This window comes from Xenopus tropicalis, chromosome 3 (genome assembly GCF_000004195.4).
Source record: "Xenopus tropicalis strain Nigerian chromosome 3, UCB_Xtro_10.0, whole genome shotgun sequence".
In the NCBI taxonomy this organism is placed as follows: domain Eukaryota; kingdom Metazoa; phylum Chordata; class Amphibia; order Anura; family Pipidae; genus Xenopus; species Xenopus tropicalis.
The window spans coordinates 112,380,228-112,386,723 of NC_030679.2; positions in this window are offsets into that span (position 1 = coordinate 112,380,228).

Genomic DNA, 6,496 nt, shown 5'->3' on the forward strand with positions numbered 1-6,496 from the left:
ATCTGCCGATAATAATAATAGGTGCGGTGCCTGGACGACTCGGTCGGATCTTTGTGATTTCGAGGTTCTTCAGAGGACTACTGGGGGTCATTGCATGCCCACTGCAATATATCTACAAACAGAAGCACACTCTGCATTTTCTCTTTGCAATTTCAAGAAGTTGTCCAATTCCATTTGGAATAAGGGTTTTCCTTAACTACAACTCTCTGAATTCCATGATAACCTTCATATGTACACTTCTTGCATGGCTTCCTAACTATCAGCAATGGTAGTGGCCATACAGATTAAAGGTGGCCACACACGTGGCGATGGTCGCACGAAACATCGTCGGATCCGCCACACACCGTTCAGGGCTGAAACAGCAGATAAGGAGGTAGAAACAATGGGATTTCTACCTCCTTCTGCCAATTCAGCCCTGACGGCAGATTTTGGTCAGGCGACTTCTATGGCGCCCGATCAAAATTTTTTAACTGGTCCAGTCGGCGAGTCGACCGATATCAGCAGCTTTCTGCGATATTGGTCAACTCGCCGACATGCCATACACGCACCGAAGACGAAACAAGGTTTTGTACGATATTATCGGTGCGTGTATGGCCAGCTTAAAGCTGCCTATATGGCTCAGACCAAACTGGAAGCATAGCTGCTTGTGTATGGGCCCTCCAATGGGTCCAAATCAGCCACATATGGATTGGGCAGGTTTAAAAATCCTGATGGGATGAGCCCTAGCCCGGACAGCCTGCATACTTTAATTGTGATCCATTACTTCGGATCACTTGATGGGCATATCGAGAAGGCGGGTAGCACATCTGCCTTACAGATGCTCAGTCCCAAAGAGGGCACTATCTGCAAGCAGTTTGTGTGTTCTCCCTGTGTCTGTGTGGATTTTCTCCTACACTCCAAAAAACATACAGGCTTCTTACCATAGTGTGTCTGAATGTGATAGTGACCTTAGAATGTAAGCTCCTATGGGGCAGGGACTGATATGAATAATGTGTAATCTCTGTAAAGCACTGCAGAAATGTGTAAAAATATCTGCTCACTTGGGACCTCTCCTAAGTACTTAAGATCCTTTGTTGTACCAGGTTACAGCAAAAAGGTTTGTTTGGAATGGAATGCAGTTCCAATGCTCTTATGGTGGCTATACATGGGCAAATAAAAGCTGATGGACTGCATTTGCAGCTTATTGCCCTGTGTTTGGGACCCTCTGATGGGCCTATCTGACCAATATCTGGCTGCAAATTGACTAGATGTTGATTGGGTAGGTTTAAATATTCCCTTGGGCCAAGCATGCACCCCATCAATATGTTTGGTGATCTCAGCAAAGGAGCAGATCTTTCAGTATATGGGCAGCTTTAGATGCAAAGTTGCACCTGTATCAATTCCTTTCATAAAAGGTACTAATACCCAATATGCTCCTTGCACTTCAGGGGGCACCAATGTGACTGTCCACCCTGCTTTGATAAATTGTGCTCAAGTGCAGGCATTGATGGAAAGGGTTACCCCTTACCTGAATGCCCTGGTATGTTCTCTTGGCAGGTTGTGCCAATAGCTACAACTAGGTGACAAGATAATTAAAGCACATTTTGGTGCATTACACACAATTGAGTTGGATGCAACTTTACATGCAGCTGCAATGATGTTAGAAGTCTGTGCAAAGATGCTGCATTTTGGTGAGAAAATAGGATTTTGAATTTTATACTGTATTTGTAAATAAGCCTTCTCATCTTTGCACAATCCCATTCTGTTGCATTTTGTAATAAAGGCAGCATGCTGCATTTTTATGCTTTTAACACTCTATTTGTAATAGGAAAATACACGCTGAACTCACCTTGAATGGCAATATTTGAGTTTTAAGGAGGTAGCTCACCTTCATGTTAACTTTTAGTATGTTCTAGAATGGCAAATTCTTAGCAACCTTTCAATTGTTTTTCATTTTATATTTTTTTACAGTTTTTTAATTATTTACCTTCTTCTTCTGACTCTGACCCAGTCAGCCAATAAACTATTGCTCTGTGAGGCTACAATTTTATTGTTATTTACTTATCTTTTTATTCGGCCCCTGTCCTCATATTTCAGTTATCGTTTACACAACTGCTTGGTTGCTAGGATAATCTTGACCCTAGCAACCAGAGCTGGCAAAATCTCAAACTGGAGAGCTGCCGAATAAAAAAAAAAAAAAATCACAAATAGTAAAAAAAAAACATTAAATCAATTGCACATTGTCTCAGAATAGCACTTTTTATACTGCACACTAAAAGAACTAGCCCTTTAGGCATGTTCAGTATGCATGTCTAGAAGCACATTCAAATGTCTATGGGGCCGATTTATTAAAACACGAGTTGAATCCCGAATGGGAAAAATTCAGATTGGATATGATAATTTCTAAAGATCGCAAATATCACGAAAATGCTTACGAAAAAGTCATATTAGTCACGATAATATCGTATTGGCGATCCGAAAGTCACAAAATTTTCATACCAAACGATTGTAAACAGCTGCAAAACCTTTCCGAATTTTTGCGTGCAAGCATACGAAAAAGTCGTGCAAGCGTACAAAAAAGTCACGCCGGCATACGAAAAAGTTGCGCAAGGGTAGAAAAAATTGTCGAAAATACACTCCGAGCATTTGTGTCTTAATAAATCTCCCCCTATGTGTAAGGGTCCAATGTAAGAAAGCTTAGCAGTAGCAATGGAAACAACCCAACAGCAACAGATTTATTTGTATGACATATTTAGCAAGAGAGTCATGCAGTAGTGCATGACAATGAAAGAGAAATATTTTAATAAAGGAAATTTGGCAATGATTGTATCTGAGTCTTAAAATGAGGAGTCACTTATACATTTACTATGTTGCTAGTTGCTTTATTAAAAACACAGTGCAGTGGTTATAATCCTTCTTTTGAGTTTACTTACAAGGGCAAATAGGTTCTATCCAGCTGCTGCTTAAAGTTCCACACTTAAACTTATAATTACCCACTGCCATTAAAGCACCAGCAACAGAAATCTGATATGAAGGCTACAACAAGCCTTAGCTTGCTATCTGCCATCAACTGGCAGTCACTAGGTTAGATGGTATCAGCATGCCTCCCAGAAAGATAAACATTACTCGCACTCTAGTTTCCAAAATATCCCCTTTAAAAAGATGCACTTTTTAGATTAGCAGCAGTGCACTGTGGGCTCAATCGTCTCCCTCATTTAAAGGGAATGTTACAAAGAATGTACCTAATGTGGAGCTTGAGAGATTTTACTCGCAATAGCCAGGAGCATGCAATCTGATATTTAAAAGAAGGTAAATGAACAATTGCAGATGTGGTCCGAGTTTAGTGAACTAGCTCTGGCATTATTTCTGGCACAAGTGATCAGTGTGCTATATTGTACATTAGTTAATGGGTGTTTGTGTCCTTGAAGTGCTTGACAGACATCCTACCCAGATACTGGCAGCCATTTTTGAAATTGTGGTTTACTTATTTAATTGGAAATTTAAGGCAAAATAAGGTGCATTTATAATAATATGTATGTAGATATATAAGCCATTTACCAATCATTGGATTTTTTTTCCCAATTCAGATTGTTAGCGCTAAAAATTGCAGAAAAAGACATTTTCTATGTGTCAAAACACCTAAAAATCAGAATCTGCCAGCTAAAACTTGCCAAGATCATGTAGAAGGTTTTGGATTTTTGACGCTGTTTTTTGTGCGACAATTCTAAAAAATTGCAGTTTTCATGCACAAGTTGAAAAATTATCATTTTTTATGACTTTTCGGCGACTTTTCTCGCAGGTGCTTTTTCATTTCAGATTTTTTAGTAAATGCCAGACATTTGTGGAAAAAAATGAGAAATGTTAGAGTTTTAGTTAATCTGCCCCTTTTATCAGTGTGAGTTTAATACATAAAATCTCACCCACGTTCTATGATCTATTAATTCCTATTAGATTTTAAGAAGCATATTTATCAATTGGTGAATTCTAACTTTAACTCATTGCTAAATACGCTTCTAAAAATCCCATAGGAATGAATAGAACATGGGTGAGTTTTTATGTCTTAAGCTGGCCATACACGTGGCGATCTGACGATGTTTCATGCGACTGACTGTGTGTGGATCCGCCACACACAGTCAGGGCTGAAACAGCAGATAAGGAGGTAGAAACAATAGGATTTCTACCTCCGCCGATTCAGCCCTGACGGCAGATTTTGGTCAGGCGCCTTCTATGGCGCCCGATCAAAATTTTCTAACCTAGCCGATCGGCGAATGGCACCGAATATCGTACGAAACGAGGTTTCGTACGATAGTATCGGTGCGTGTATGGCCAGCTTTAAGCTCTAAACTTACATTTTGATAAATCTGCCCCATAGAAGTTGTACTACTAAGGAATAGGATTATGGCTCAAAGAAACAGTAGCACCAAAAATGAAAGTGTATCACATTAATTAAAAATAATGCACTCTTGCCCTGCACTGGTAATAGGTTTGTGTTTGCTTCAGAAACTCTACTGTCGTTTTTAGAACAGAGCTGTATAGCAGGCTGAATAGCGGATAACAGATAAGCTTAGAATACAATGATGTTTTACAGAGCTTATCTATGTAACCTGTGCCTTTTCCTCTTTTTTTAGGAATATTTCAATTTGAATAGTTACCCCATAGCTGCACAGCAGCTGTCTTTATATAAACTATACTATAGTATTATTTTTGAAGCAAATACAGATTTCACCAGTGCAGGGCAGTACATTATATTTCAATTTTTTTTATACATTTTCATTTGTTGGTGTTACTGTTCCTTTAAGCTTGCTTGTGTGCTATTCAGGAATGGGAGTATGTAAACATATATGCCTGATGAAGGGGTACGCCCCCAAAATGTTGCTGCTATACTTTGAATAAACACGCAAAGCCCCACTTGCATCACACTCGTTGTGCCGGTCAATTTTCTGCTGGCGTATGTATACAGGTACTATCTAGAGCAGTGATCCCCAACGAGTGGCTTGGGGGCAACATGTTGCTCACCAACCCCTTGGGTGTTGCTCTCAGTGCCCCCAAACCAGGTAGTTATTTTTGAATTCCTGACTTGTTGGCAAGTTTTGGTTGAATAAAAATTAGATTTACTACCAAATAAAGCCTCCTGTAAGCTGATAGTGTGCATAGAGGCTGCCTAATAGCCAATCACAGCCCTTATTTGGCTCCTCCATGAACTTTTATGGTGCTTGTGTTGCTCTCCAAGGCTTTTTACATTTGACTGTTGCTCACTAGTAAGAAAGGTTGGGGATCCCCGATCTAGAGAGACAAATGAGCAATTTAGCTGTGAAAAAAATTATTTACCCCCTGTGCAAATTTATATTCTTCATATTTTATATTTTGCCGTTGATTAGACTATAAATTGTCAGAACCATCTGAATCAAATTACATATCTGTTAGGAAGTCTGGACTATGGGAATAAAATAAAGCTGGCCATCCATGTACAGTTAAAATCGTACGAAATTTAGTTTTTTCAAACTGTGTGTGGGCTCCGAATTACCATCACGATAATTTTCTTACCGTGGCGATCAGTTGTTTTGTCGATCGGCCAGTTTAAAAAATTTTGGTCAGATAAAGATAAATGTATTGTGTATCGGACATGCGTATCCTTGGGGGACCTACAATGGAAGTGACTTTCGTACGATTGGTGTCTCCCAACTATTTCATGTTCAGAACATCCTCTGATTTGTATTTTAAGGGCTTTATCCTACAATTTCAGTCTGAATGTTAGTTTCAGATTGTTGCATTTAAACATACGACCAATATACAAATGTTCGGCAGAAGAAAACTAAAATTTGAACGCAAATGCTTGACACTGATACTGATGCAGGAAATGTTTAATTTCTTGTTGCCAAAGTAAATCCTTATGGCTAGTTCTAAATGTTCAGTGCCATGGCTGGGCTACAAGTCTGAACTGTGAGCTAGGAAGAAAGATATAATTGGCTTAAGTTTATAATTACACAGTAGACTCTTGCTTTAAAGGAGAAAGAAAGGTAAAAGCTAAGTAAGCTTTATCAGAAAGGTCTATGTAAATACAGCCATAAGCACTCACAGAAACACTGCACTGACTTCTCTGAAAAAAGATTTCTGTGTCTGTAATTCCTGTGCCAGAGACACGCAGCTCTCTGCCTCCCATAGGACTCAATGGCACTCTGCAGCTCCAACCTGGCCCAAGGAAAGTCACTATACTGAAGCTTGAATGAATCCGAAACTTTCGTACTCGGCGCAACAATTTACGAAAAAATCGCAAAATACTGATCATTACGAAAAAAACGCATTCGGACGTTCGTGGATTAGTAAATGTGCCCCATAGTCTTACTAACTGAGCATGTTCACTTGGTCTGGGTGTCTGTGCAGGAGTGAGGCATTATGGGAACTTTCTTTACACAGCTCAGCGTTTTTTATTCCTGTTTGGCTTCTGATCTTCTGAACAGGTGAAATATGGGGAGACTTAAGGCACTATTGAGAGAACTGAAGGTATGCCTGCAGCTTG